Raw genomic sequence first — 15,503 nt, 5'->3', positions numbered from 1 at the left:
GCATAGTACGTCATCTCTTGCTGGTGGTCCGCCACCAGCAGTTTCTAAGTGGGCAAAGTCTAACTTCAGTACTAAGAAATAAGACCCCAAATCGTTCCCCTCCCTGGCCACACCATGGGAGGAACGCCAGGCTAAGGATGACAGTGAAGCATATTCACTGCGCTACCTCGTATGTGCGAGAGTTGATGGAGAACCTTTCATGTCCATGAAGCCTCAGTGTTTCGTGGAGCATTTTGAGGACAAGTTTGGGAGGTGGAGGGCTTGTCCAAAATGGGCTCTTGAGTCAGTTGTGATAAAAACAGCATCCTCTGCCCAGTCATGGGCGTTACTTGCTTGTGACAAGTGGGGGGATGTTACTGTTACCGTCACGCCCCATAAGAGCTTAAATATGTTCCAGGGTATTATATTCCACAGGGACCTTCTTTTGCAGTCTGACAACAAGCTGCATGCCAATTTAGAGTGGCGAGGTGTTGAGGTGTTCATTTCGTCTGGCGCATCCATCAGGGTCTGAGGGATAATCACGTTGCCACCGGTGCCTTCATCTTGGCATTTGAGGGTGACACATTGCCTCAGAAGGTCAAGGTGATGGGTCTACCATTGTGACGTCAAGCCATATATCCCTCCCTCGATACGGTGCTTTAAGTGCTGGTAGTTCGGTCTTATGTCTTCCTGCTGTACTTCCAGCGTCATATGTCGAGATTGTGGACATCCATCGCATCCCAATACTCCATGTGCCCCACCTCCCATATGTGTCCACTGCGGAGAGCATATTTCACCTTGCTTGCTAGACTGCAGGATTTTACAGAAAGAGAGGAAAATCATGGACTATAAGACACTGGACCAACTGACCTACACTGAGGCTAAGAGGAAATTTGAGCACCTACATCCTGTGGCTATGAACTCCTCTTACGCTGCCGCTATGAGAACAGTTTTTGGCCCATCAGTTCCTTGCATGTCTGTCACCTCTCAGAACCAGAAGACTACACCTGCACCCTTGATGGTGGGGGGGGGGGGGGCACTGTCCGCACCTCCTACTTCGGTAGCAACACCCCCTCCCCCTCCCTCCCCCCCCCCCCCAACCATCAGGGATATCAGCCCCCACATCTTGAGCCGGAGAAGCATAAGTCATCTTCGGCTCCTCTTGCTAGGAAGGGGTCCCTTGGGTCACTCACTTCCCAGGTTTTTGCTAGTGGGAAAGATGACACCTGCCAGTGGCTGAAGAGCCCAAAAACAACTGGTCGTAGGGCTACACGTTCATCCTCAGTCCCGGAGTCTGAATCATTGAAGTCCTCCCAGCCATGGAAACCCAAGGAGCAGCGGGAGAAATCCAAAAAGAAGGTCTCCAAGACCAAGGAAATAGCGGTGGCACCCACACCAACCTTACCTACAAGCTCTGTGTCTGCGGATGAGGTGGAGATTCTGGCGTCCGCTGAGGACCTAGATCTTGCCGGACCCTCAGGCAAAAAATTGGTGGCAGCAGGTGACCCTGAGGTGTAAACTGCCTCATTGAATTTTCCATGCCTTCCCAGTCTCACTATGACATCCTCCATTGGAATTGCGGCAGTTTTTTTCCATCTCCTGGCTGAGCTACAGCAACTTTTAAGCTTTACCTGCTTTCTGCATTGACCTCCAGGAAACCTGGTTCCTGGCAATGCGGTCCCCTGCCCTCTGCCGCTATAAGGGATACTACAGGGACCGTAGAACTATAATAGAGTGTCAGGTGGAGTTTGCGTCTATGTCCTAAACTCAGTCTGTAGTGAAACTGTGCCCCTTCAAACCCCTCTTGAAGCTGTGGTTGTTAGAATAATGACGACACAAGAAATAACTGTCTGCAATGTATATCTTCCTCCAGATGGTGTAGTATCACTGAATGTATTAACTGCACTGATTGATCAACTCTTTAAACCTTTGATCAACTCTTTAAACCTTTCCTACTTTTGGGAGATTTTAACTCCCATAACGCCTTGTGGGGTGGCACCGTGCTTACTGACAGAGGCAGATATGTTGAAACTTTGTCTCAGTTCGACCTCTGCCTCTTTAATACTGGGGCTGCTACACATTTCAGTGTGGCTCATGGTTGCTACTTGGCCATTGATTTATCTATTTTCAACCCAGGACTTCTCCCATCTATCCACTGACCTGTGTAGTAGTGACCACTCCCCTATCTTCCTGTCACTGCCCCGGCATCAGGCCCATGGACACCTGCCCAGATGGGCTTTAAACATGGCAAACTGGGAAACTTTCACCTCTAGTGTCAACGTTGAATCTCCCTCACACAGTAACATCGATGTGATGGTTGAGCAGGTGATTGTTATAATCATTTCTGTGGCAGAAAACACTATCCCTTGCTCTTTAGGGTGCCCCCAGCGAAAGGCAGTCCCTTGGTGGTTGCCGGAAATCGATGAAGCAATTAAGGAGCATCGGCGAGCTCTAAAGTGGCATAAGTGACACCCTTCCCCGGAACACCTCATAGCCTTTAACCTGTTAAGTGGGTAGTTTGCGCGCGCGTGCGTGCCTCTTCCACAGTGGGTAATATACGCCAGCGCACCCATTCGTGATGGTGCTGCGCACTGTTCTCACGTTTTCCTTCGCATTTTCATTGTTGAATTTAAATTGATATTGGGTGGAAATGAATAAAATATATTGCAGAAGTTAACAAAACTGTATTTTAACAAAATTACATATCGTTTTCAGTGTGAAACATTTTAAAACAAGGTGCTGCACACAAGGAAACTTCACATTTTGCGCACCAGTATGAAGTTTCTTTGCGAAGGCCTTTTCTCGTACACACCACACACACCTCCTTGTTGGTCTTTTCTTCATTGTGGGTGGCAGAAGGTCTGGAAAATGCCTGGCTGTAAGGCGTGTTGCTTTTGGTGTTCGAGGTGGGCGTCCTACTGATGTCCCTTGATGTAGTGAAGATATGGTCAACTGTTCACCAAGACTAATCAGGAAGCTCATTCTACTTTGTTCGCCACCATGTTGCTTGTACAGAATGTATGCATTGTAGCATGCAATGTCCAACAAGTGGCGGAAAAGCTTATGATATTATTTTTTCAGCCTGCTTGCAGAACACAATGTTTTATACTTGAACAATCAACACCTAGAAAATTATAATGTCTCTTTTAAGGAATAGTTACTCAGCATATCTTTAGCTTTGTCAAGCTGTGTCCTCAGGGACTGAAAATACCTGATCAAATGTTGCAACACCTTACACCTTAGCAATAACAGTCAAGAGTATCCTGTAAATTTTTAACGAAACATGGTAGAAGGAGAATTTCCCTCCCAGTAATGGGAGAGCGTCATGGTACCCATCTTAAAACTGTGAAAATGTGTATGGAACATAATTATGGATCAAACTGCCTAATAGCCAGTTTTATGCAAATCATTACAAAGAATAGTTATGACTGGTCATGTGTGGAATCCTGCAGACTTTGATTCCACTGTGCAGTTTGAGAATCCTGGTCCACCAATTATGGCCTTTTTGGTCCAGGACCTGCAAGTACGACATGCATTTTTACTCTGCCAACACCAGATCTCCATGTTATTTGACATGCAAAAAGTGGACAATACTACATGGCATTACCACATACTGTACACCTTATATGAATGACTTTTAGTGACTGCCTGCCCATTTTCATACAAAACTTTGCATCACTCAGTCTGACTCTGCTCAGAGTGAACACAACCTTTATCAATTAACACATCCAAGGGAAAGGGCTCCTGCAGGGAGCATCATAAAGTTCTTCCCTCTTTACGACAGCAACAAACTGCTTCTCTCTTTGCGACAACAATAATCAGTACCATAGCTGCAGTCCAACCAACTGAGGAGACAGGGAAGGTGGTTCAGTATTACTCCACCTATACTCAATAGCCATAGAGGAAAATTTCATATCTTTAAAATGCGAGAAACAGAATGAATGTGTGTCGATGAAACCTATCTGAATTCCCTTTGTTTTATATTGTTTACCTTGTACACAGATAAGCTTAAACGATGACAAGAACAACTTATTGGCATAAATTTGAAAGTAGGATTCAAACTGAATGATATCAAGACTAAAATAATATACACTGGAAAGAAAAATGTAGAAGTTAAAAGTGGTGTTATAGGATCAGTTAAGTTTGTTTTTCAACAATTGATGACAACTAATGCATGGACAAGAAAAGAAAGAAAAATAAAAGTAGAAGAGTTGTATCACAATGGCGTAAACGTATACGCTGAGTACATTACACTAGAAGGAAAAAGGTCTCGGTAAACATAGATCTGCAAATGAACCATCTGTGAGATAACTGTAACTTTGAGGTTACCAGCCACTACTGATATGATTTTATGTAAAAACAATATGTCAGTCTGTAGTGTGGTTTTTGTTTGCATTTTTGAGACATGGAGTTGTAAAAAGAATGGATACACCAATATAGTACACAGAGTGCCAGTCAATTGTTAGTGGAGTGTCAGTTGTGTTGTATGAGTGTTGGTGCTAACATGGAACATTACAGTAATGACTAGTAGGCATATACGCATGTCATGTATGGAAAGGCTAATGGCAATGCACAGGAGGCTGCACACTTGTACCAAGAAGCATACCCCACCTTAGGGGGCCACAGGTGTTGAACATTTACTAGGGTGCATCGACACATCTGGGAACTGGGAACATTGCACATGCTGTGGAAGTGGGTAGGATTGCATGAATTACACACCTGTTCATGAATATGTAGTGCTGGAAACAGTCTAACACTCTTCAGGAATCTCAATGAGGAGACTTGCCACAAACATTTCTGAAATGAATCACACAAATTACCCATACCACCTCGAGTGAGTTCCGTCTCTTACTGAGACAGACTTTGGTCCTAGACTAACTTTGTCAGTGGATGCAACAAGCTGTGGGCAAAACTACAGCTGACAATAAAATTTTGTTTACAGATTAAGTGGGGTTCACTCGTGATTGTGTGTTTTAATTATCACAATTCTCGTGTTTGGAGTCCTCTATGCTCCAACCCACATGCTGTGAATGAGGCTCCACACCAGTGGCATTTCTCGTTGGATGTTTAGTTAGGGGTATTATTTAACATATTACTGGACTGTTCGTGTTTCCAAAGAAACCCAGTGGATAAAATTACCTTCAGTTTCTGTGCCACCAACTTGCAGAATTGTTTGAGGAAGTTCACTTGGAGCAACACCAGAGGGTGTGGAACGTACGTGGTGGAGCAGCAGCACATTTTGCTGCTATGGTGAGATAACACTTAACATACCAGTATGGCCAAAGATGGATTGGGTGAGGAGGACCTCTACTGTGGCTTCCAATATCACCTGATGTGAACCCCATTGATTTCCGTGTGTAGTGAACATCAGTCCAGTTAACACGGTTGAAGTATCGGTGCAGAGATTTGTTGGAGCCTGTCAAGAATTTTGAAATGACCCTGCTGTTGCATTTGGGGTTGATTATTACACGACATTGTGTGATGGAGATGCCAGGTATTGTCAACAACATCTACATCAGTTTGTCTCCAATTTAATAACATAAGTCATCACTTGCATGGACAAGAACTGGAATGCAATCAGTACATAGTTCCCAAGCTCTGTATGCTCAGGAAACAAATGAAATTCCAAAACAGCTGTAGTCATCTCCACCGTCAGTGTTTTCAGGAGATGCTGGGCAAGACCTGACGAAATAGGTCAAAGGATTCAACTGAGTCACCAATTGCAACAGGTGCGATGACATGATGTGTTTCCCAAATGTGTACTTTTACCTGGATGCCATTGCCCAGCAGTATTTGAGAAAAATGAAGAGTAACTTGATAGCTGCGACAAATTCCAGGCCAAATTGAAGAACACATTTAGTGACAATCAGCAGCAAGTCCACTTAGTGCAAGAGCAATTGAATAATGAGGCTTAACATCATAGGGAAATGGCACAGTCTTACAGACAGACTGTTTCAGCCCAATCACACATTCTGAATCACAATATGAGAAAAGCTGAAAATATTTCACACTTGATGAAAGTGGTCACAGAAGACATGTATCAAGCTCTTCTAGTAAAGGGTCTCATAACAAACAAGGAATTAAAGTAGTGCCAGCACATTGTGGAAATGGATGGGAAAATAGTCAGACAAAAGAAGTGTGATGGACTGCAGTGTGGAAGACCACCATAACCTCACCTCTCCTATGCCAGATATTAATAGAAGAGATTCAGCATTTCATGGTAGCCAGAAATGTTAGACAGAATAAGCAACGGTTATGTCAGGAGATAATAGTGTGTGTTGAAGAGATGTTTTGAACTTCAGCACCAATCTCCACTACCAGTTGAAAGTGCTAATGGATTTAGCCAACTCAGACAAAACTGAAGACAGTACGCCAGTATGTTTCCACTGTGAATGCCCAGGACACGTACGCTGTTGCTAAGAAGGAAAACAAGTTTTTGATGATGATTACTATGCTGCCAGATGTCAACCACCAAAACAGTTCTACTCACAAATTAAAACTGTGTGCCGGACCAAGACTCAAACTCGGGAGGTACTTGCGGAATTAAAGCTGTGAGGATGGGTTCTGAGTCGTGCTTGGGTAGCTCAGTTGGTAGAGCACTTGCTCGCGAAAGGCAACGGTCCCGAGTTCGAGTCACGGTCCGGCACACAGTTTTAATCTGCCAGGAAGTTTCGTATCAGCGCACACTCCGCTGCAGAGTAAAAATCTCATTCAATTCTATTCACGTGAGTCAGCTGCAAACAATTATAGTAGACTTGTGCGACAAATCTCATTTTCATATTCTGGACAAGATTGATCATTGACACACTGTAGTGATTCCCTGTAGCCATACAAAGATGGCTGCTGCTTGCCTAGCCGATGAATTCAGGAAAACTTTGCGAGTTAAACAACTATGAAGGTAAAACTATCACAGGTGAAAATCCTCCATGGAAGATCGTTACCAAAATGTCAGGAAATCTCATTGGTGATGTCATTGATGGCCCACCTGTTTGTGTGTTAGCTTCCCTTTCTGTAATGTCGAATGCGTATCATTGGCAACTAAAGGAGACTATCTTCTTCCATGATATGAAAGTGATTGTGCTGAAGGTTGTACATGGAAAATATGTCCATCTGACAGGAACATATATTGCAAGAATAACAATGACAGAAAGGAGCTCTTCAAATTTGCCATTGTAACAGCATGTACTCATAATGTTATTTTTGGATAGGACTTTTTGCGGGCATGACAAGCAGTTACACATTGTGGAAGAGTAGAGCTGCAGATTGACAAAGCTGTTCCAACAAGCACACATAACAAAAATTTCTCAGGGTGTTTGTTTTTTGAAGATGTTGTTATTATGCCATCATGAATGAGTTGAGTTCCAGTGTTGTTTGCAAAAAGCTACTAGTGCTCACAAAAGGAATCCAAATGCCAGTGACTATCAGAAGCATTGCAGATGGTCAAGGAGAACAGTGTATCACCAATTCTCCCTAGCAGCCATAACATGGCTCTAAAGGTTTGTGTAGAAACAGCTGAACCAATCCAGGAAGGATAGGTCAGTGCCATTGAAGAAGAATTGTTGCACAGCCACTACAGACAACACAGTGGAGGAAGCTTCTGTTGAACTGCCAATAGATCCTGACCTGACTGAGGAACAACATCAGTGAGTGTTAGCCATTCTGTGCCAATTTTCAGATGCTTTCATATCCACAGTGGAGAAAAGACAGTCCAAATTGTCCATTGTAAAATTCCATACACCGAAGATCGTTAACCAGCACTTGCATAGGGTGTTGGCTGCTGAGTGGCAGATAACCTTGGAGGAAGTGGAGAAGGTGCTGTAGGATGACATCATTAAACCGTGGGTGCATTTGGTCCTTTCCTGTGGTCCTCATGAAGGAGGAGGATGGCACGCGGCATTTGTGTGTCGATTGACGATGACTGATAAAGATCACAAAAAACATGTCCAGCAATTGCTGTGTGTTAACACCTTATGCTGCAGTGAAAAGAGCAAAAACTACTCAACTATGAACAAGCAGAGAGGCTAATGGCAAATCGAGGTTGAGGAGTTTGGCGGGATAAGATTGTTTTGATACCCTGTTGTGGCCTCCGTAATTTCAAAGTTTTGCCGTTTACACTATATAACACACCAGCTACCTTCAAACGTATGATGGACAACCTGCTTCGATGCCTTAAGTGGACAATATGTCTTTAGTACCTGGATGATGATGTTCTTCAAAGACATTTGAAGAACATCTAAGTTCGCTGACAGCTGTGTTGAGACTGCAGATCTCTGCCTAAATCTGAAAAGGTGCCTCTTTGTCGTCCAAGTAATAAATATCTTCGGGCACCTAGTGAGTTGTGTTGGAGTCTATCCTGATGCAAAGAAAATAAGAGCAGTCATAGATTTTCAGACTCCTCAGCACATTTGTGATGTGAAAAGTTCTCCCAGGATGTGTTTCTACTACTTCAGATTATTCAGTTTTCGTTCCATAGACCCAAAAATGAAATGATTCTCAAGGGTGTGGAGCAAGTCAGAAAGTATAACATAAAAAATGTAAAGCATTTGAATATAATCCTCACTAACCTGATCATTTGTCAGGAGATTGTCAAAATAGGTGAATACATTACAGTAAACTGGACTGCTAGCCGGCCGGAGTGGTCGAGCGGTTCTAGGCGCTTCAGTCTGGAACTGCGCGACCGCTACGGTCGCAGGTTCGAATCCTGCCTCGGGCATGGATGTGTGTGATGTCCTTAGGTTGGTTAGGTTTACGTAGTTCTAAGTTCTAGGGGACGGATGACCTCAGAAGTTAAGCCCCATAGTGCTCAGAGCCATTTGAACCATTTTTGGAACTGCTATTGTTTACAGAACTAATAAGTGTCAGGATAAAACATAGATATGCACTTTTAATAAATTTATCATACACGAAATACCTAATTTTGACTGTTGTGACCAAGTGCTGTCAAAACTGAAATGTAACACACATTTTTACTTAAGCTGGTCTAACAGCCCATTAAGATATTCATCTATAGAGTAGTAGTAGTTGCCTGTCAAAAAGTCTTTTGAACTCTATTTAAACCGTGCTTTACCTGAAACCAAGTTTTTAATGGTTGCTGGCAATTTATTGAAGATGTGTGTTCCTAAATATTGGACCCCTTTTCGGACCAAGGTAAGTGATTTTATGTCTTTATGTAGATTGTTATTATTCCTAGTATTGATACTATGTATTGAGCTGTTGGTTAGGAACAGGGATATATTGCTTGCAACAAATTTTATTGAGGAATAAATATACTGACTTCCCCCATGAACCATGGACCTTGCCGTTGGTGGGGAGGCTTGCGTGCCTCAGCGATACAGATGGCCGTACCGTAGGTGCAACCACAACGGAGGGGTATCTGTTGAGAGGCCAGACAAACATGTGGTTCCTGAAGAGGGGCAGCAGCCTTTTCAGTAGTTGCAGGGGCAACAGTCTGGATGATTGACTGATCTGGCCTTGTAACATTAACCAAAACGGCCATGCTGTGCTGGTACTGCGAATGGCTGAAAGCAAGGGGAAACTACAGCCGTAATTTTTCCCGAGGGCATGCAGCTTTACTGTATGATTAAATGATGATGGTGTCCTCTTGGGTAAACTGTTCTGGAGGTAAAATAGTCCCCCATTCGGATCTCCGGGTGGGGACTACTCAAGAGGACGTCGTTATCAGGAGAAAGAAAACTGGCATTCTACGGATCGGAGCGTGGAATGTCAGATTCCTTAATCGGGCAGGTAGGTTAGAAAATTTAAAAAGGGAAATGGATAGGTTAAAGTTAGATATAGTGGGAATTATTGAAGTTCGGTGGCAGGAGGAACAAGACTTTTGGTCAGGTGATTACAGGGTTATAAATACAAAATCAGATAGGGGTAATGCAGGAGTAGGTTTAATAATGAATAAAAAAAATAGGAGTGCGGGTTAGCTACTACAAACAGCATAGTGAACGCATTATTGTGGCCAAGATAGACACAAAGCCCATGCCTACTACAGTAGTACAAGTTTATATGCCAACTAGCTCTGCAGATGACGAAGAAATTCAAGAAATGTATGACAAGATAAAAGAAATTATTCAGATAGTGAAGGGAGACGAAAATTTAAGTCATGGGTGACTGGAATTCGTCAGTAGGAAAAGGGAGAGAAGGAAACATAGTAGGTGAATATGGATTGGGGGTAAGAAATGAAAGAGGAAGCCGTCTGGTAGAATTTTGCACAGAGCATAACTTAATCATAGTTAACACTTGGTTCAAGAATCATAAAAGAAGGTTGTATACCTGGAAGAATCCTGGAGATACTAAAAGGTATCAGATAGATTATATAATGGTAAGACAGAGATTTAGGAACCAGGTTTTAAATTGTAAGACATATCCAGGGGCGGATGTGGACTCTGACAACAATCTATTGGTTATTAACTGTAGATTAAAACTGAAGAAGCTGCAAAAAGGTGGGAATTTAAGGAGATGGGACCTGGATAAACTGAAAGAACCAGAGGTTGTAGAGAGTTTCAGGGAGAGCATAAGGGAACAATTGACAGGAATGGTGGAAAGAAATACAGTAGAAGAAGAATGGGTAGCTCTGAGGGATGAAGTAGTGAAGGCAGCAGAGGATCAAGTAGGTAAAAAGACGAGGGCTAATAGAAATCCTTGGGTAACAGAAGAAATATTGAATTTAATTGATGAAAGGAGAAAATATAAAAATGCAGTAATTGAAGCAGGCAAAAAGGAATACAAACGTATCAAAAATGAGATCGACAGGAAGTGCAAAATGGCTAAGCAGGGATGGCTAGAGGACAAATGTAAGGATGTAGAGGCTTGTCTCACTAGGGGTAAGATAGATACTGCCTACAGGAAAATTAAAGAGACCTTTGGAGAGAAGAGAACCACTTGTATGAATATCAAGAGCTCAGATGGCAACCCAGTTCTAAGCAAAGAAGGGAAAGCAGAAAGGTGGAAGGAGTATATAGAGGGTCTATACAAGGGCGATGTACTTGAGGACAATATTATGGAAATGGAAGAGGATGTAGATGAAGATGAAATGGGAGATACGATACTGCGTGAAGAGTTTGACAGAGCACTGAAAGACCTGAGTCGAAACAAGGCCCCGGGAGTAGACAACATTCCATTAGAACTACTGATGGCCTTGGGAGAGCCAGTCATGACAAAACTCTACCATCTGGTGAGCAAGATGTATGAGACAGGCGAAATACCCTCAGACTTCAAGAAGAATATAATAATTTCCAATCCCAAAGAAAGCAGGTGTTGACAGATGTGAAAATTACCGAACTATCAGTTTTAAGTCACAGCTGCAAAATACTAACGCGAATTCTTTACAGACGAATGGAAAAACTGGTAGAAGCCAACCTCGGGGAAGATCAGTTTGGATTCCGTAGAAATGTTGGAACACGTGAGGCAATACTAACCTTACGACTTATCTTAGAAGAAAGATTAAGATAAGGCAAACCTACGTTTCTAGCATTTGTAGACTTATAGAAAGCTTTTGACAACGTTAACTGGAATACTCTCTTTCAAATTCTGAAGGTGGTAGGGGTAAAATACAAGGAGCGAAAGGCTATTTACAATTTGTACAGAAACCAGATGGCAGTTATAAGAGTCGAGGGGCATGAAAGGGAAGCAGTGGTTGGGAAGGGAGTGAGACAGGGTTGTAGCCTCTCCCCGATGTTATTCAATCTGTATATTGAGCAAGCAGTAAAGGAAACAAAAGAAAAATTCGGAGTAGGTATTAAAATTCATGGAGAAGAAGTAAAAACTTTGAGGTTTGCCGATGGCATTGTAATTCTGTCAGAGACAGCAAAGGACTTGGAAGAGCAGTTGAAGGGAATGGACAGTGTCTTGAAAGGAGGATATAAGATGAACATCAACAAAAGCAAAACGAGGATAATGGAATGTAGTCAAATTAAATCGGGTGATGCTGAGGGGATTAGATTAGGAAATGAGACACTTAATGTAGTAAAGGAGTTTTGCTATTTAGGGAGTAAAATAACTGATGATGGTCGAAGTAGAGAGGATATAAAATGTAGACTGGCAATGGCAAGGAAATCGTTTCTGAAGAAGAGAAATTTGTTAACATCGAGTATAGATTTGTCAGGAAGTTGTTTCTGAAAGTACTTGTATGGAGTGTAGCCATGTATGGAAGTGAAACATGGACGATAAATAGTTTGGACATGAAGAGAATAGAAGCTTTCGAAATGTGGTGCTACAGAAAAATGCTGAAGATAAGGTGGGTAGATCACTTAACTAATGAGGAGGTATTAAATAGGATTGGGGAGAAGAGAAGTTTGTGGCACAACTTGACTAGAAGAAGGGATCGGTTGGTAGGACATGTTCTGAGGCATCAAGGGATCACAAATTTAGCATTGGAGGGCAGCGTGGAGGGTAAAAATCGTAGAGGGAGACCAAGAGATGAATACACTAAGCAGATTCAGAAGGATGTAGGTTGCAGTAGGTACTGGGAGATGAAGAAGCTTGCACAGGATAGAGTAGCATGGAGAGATGCATCAAACCAGTCTCAGGACTGAAGACCACAACAACAACAAATATACTGAGAAACAGTGGTTAGAATACAAAGTTCCTTTAACAGGTTTCTACATTATGTTTTTGAATTCACAAACAAATGAGACTTGTTACACACTTTTGCACTCTAAAATCTTTTGCTCGGTTTGATGAGTTACCTCAGAATGTGACCCTGTATGATATGATAGAATGAAAATAAGCAAAGTATGCAAGTTTTTTTATATTTGTCTCCTACATCTGATGTCATTCTCACTGCAAGTACAGACTTGTTTAGGCACTTCAGCAATTCTGTGGCATGCGCTTCGCAACTGAATTTCTTGTTGTTGTAATACCAGAAATTTAACACTGTCAATATCTTCTGTCTGCATGTCTTCATATGTTATACACATGCCAGAAGGAAATCTCTTACAGGTTTTGAACTGCATATAGTGAGTCTTTTCTAAGTTTAATTGCAGTGAGTTATTAATGCCAGTGGAAATTTGATTAGCAGCCATTTCTAAATCTGTACTCGACTTGCCAGTTCTTTGCAATGTTTGTATCATCTGCAAACAAAACAAACTTAGCATCTAGCAGTGTAACAGACAGGAGGTCATTAATGTACACAAGAAAAAGCAACGGACCCAGGATGGAACCTTGAGGAACACCACATGTAATTAATTCCCAATCTATTGAAGACTGACTACTTACTGGACAGGTATTTCACAGTGACACATTTTGTTTCTTGTTAGTTTGGTAAGACTTAAACCATTTTGCAGCACTGCCAGTGACACCATAATATTCTAATTTACTTACGAGAATGCTGTGATTCACACAGTCAAAGGCTTTTGACAGGTCACAGAAAATGCCAGTAGTGTCTAATTTGTTTTCTAATGAATTAAGTACCTTCAAACTGTATGTGTAAATAGCTTTCTCTGCACCAGAACCCTTAAAGTACCCAAACTGTGACTTGGACAGTATATTTGCAGTCAGATGCTTAGGAGACGCTTGAACACAACCTTCTCAAATATTTTTGAAAATCCGGCAAAAGGGAAACTGGTTGATAGTTTGATGGTACCTCTTTATCCCCCTTCTTGTAAAGAGGCTCACCTTTAGCGTTATTTAACAAGTCTGGAAATGTTCCGCTGATAAGAGATTGAGTACACAAATAACTTAAGGTAGAACTCAACTCGCATGAGCACTTATTGATTACTTTTGTTGTTACATTATCATAACCAAAATAATTCATAAAATCTAAGGATTTTATAATGGATGCTACTTATTTGAGAGACGAGAGTGTCATTTCCATTTTACTGAAGTTATTTGTAAAGACTGATATCAGATACTCCATTGCAATTTATAAAGAACATCTGTACCAAGATACATCCCTTACAAAACTACTTCAGGGACACACACAATTTTCCTGGATTAAGGTGCAAGGAAGTTCTTTCCTTGTCAATAAAGAAAGTGCAACCATCATTTCCAGCTCTAGCATTGTATGACAAGAATACTGGTAGAGAACTTTACACCAGTGCTAGCAGGAATGGGATAGGGGCAGTTCTAGTACATATTCGAGAAGTGCTCAAAAGGTGATAGCTTATGCTTCCAGAGTACTCTCGCAATATGAGGTAAAGGACTCTACAACTGCCTTGCAGTTCTGTGGGCCATCAACAAGTCCCTGTTATCTTTATTTGGCAAACCATTCATTGTTGTGACAGATGACCACTCTCTCTGCTGGCTGACCAGCATTGAAGGTCCATCAGGTGGACTGCCGAGATGGGCATTTAGGCTTCAGGAGTATGATATCCCAGTGATATATAAAAGTGGCTGCAAACATGAGAACACGTGACTGCCTTTCAAGGAATCTTTTGGCAGAACACAGCAGGGTGAACAAAATCTGGTACCACTGCCTTGAATGATGTTGCTGTTGAACAGAGGGAAGCATTAATGAAAAGAATAGAAACCTTGAAGGGGGATGAACCAACCAAAGGAGAATTCCACTTACAAAAGGGAACAGTGTATAAAAGGAACTATGGTTCAATGAGGTAACTCATGTATGGCCAGCTATCCTGAAGTTTTTCCGTGAGGTTCAACATCTGGTCATCTGGAATTCATGAAGACTCTAAACAGGATCAGATGCGGGTATCACTGGCCATGTCTTTACCAATCTGTTACACACTATGTGAGAGACTGTAAGGAATGCCAGTGATGGAAGCACATGCTGCATTTACCTCCAGGACATCTGGTACCAATTCCACCTGCACAGTGCAACTCCACTGAATTGGGAATGACTTCTTGGGAGGCTGCTGAAGTTGACAAATGGGAATTTATGGACAACAGACCACACTGACTACCCCACCCACTAAACTGTCACCAAAGCTGTGCCAACTGCTGAAGGTCTAGAAATTGCAAGGTTCCTTGTAGAAGACATCATTTTTAAGCATGGAGCACACTATGTGATGATCTCTGATCATGGGAAAATTTTCCAGTAGTGGTAAATTGATGTTGTCATCCCTCACACAATAAATGCTAACCACTCACAGATGAGTGACCTCACAGAACACTTTAATAAGACATTGACAGATATACTCTCAATGTGGATTCATAGTGAACAGAGATTTGGGTACAAAACTACCTGCCATAACATTCACATACAGCCCTATGAAGCAAGGCGCTACATACTTCACACTGTGCTTCTGCTCCATGGTCATGAGGCCAAAGCAGCATTGGATACACTGTTCCAATTTGAACTGAACAGTGCTCAGGATGGTTATGTGAAAAACAACACAAGGACTGAATAACTATGACAGCTGGTTTACCTACAGGCTCTGGACACCAAGGAGAAGGACTGAGAGTGCAATGAAGCTAAGCACCAGCCAGTGAGATATAGGCCTGGAGACTTGGTATGGATTTTTTATGTCTGCAGAAACTAGGGCTACTGGAAAAGTTACTGAAGTGCTGTCTTTCGCCATTTGCTGACAGGAGGGGCTACCTTCAGTGATCATAATAGG

General features: G+C 42.2%; 1 protein-coding gene across 5 annotated transcripts in view; it reads left to right on the top strand.

Moving 5' to 3' along the window:
* The window catches only part of LOC126248033 (R3H domain-containing protein 4-like), a 96,013-nt gene that overhangs the window by 37,429 nt on the left and 43,081 nt on the right, over positions 1–15,503 (top strand). The window lies entirely within an intron of this gene.

The sequence above is a fragment of the Schistocerca nitens genome, chromosome 3 (genome assembly GCF_023898315.1).
Source record: "Schistocerca nitens isolate TAMUIC-IGC-003100 chromosome 3, iqSchNite1.1, whole genome shotgun sequence".
In the NCBI taxonomy this organism is placed as follows: Eukaryota; Metazoa; Arthropoda; class Insecta; order Orthoptera; family Acrididae; genus Schistocerca; species Schistocerca nitens.
This window is presented reverse-complemented; position numbering and strand designations above follow the sequence as displayed.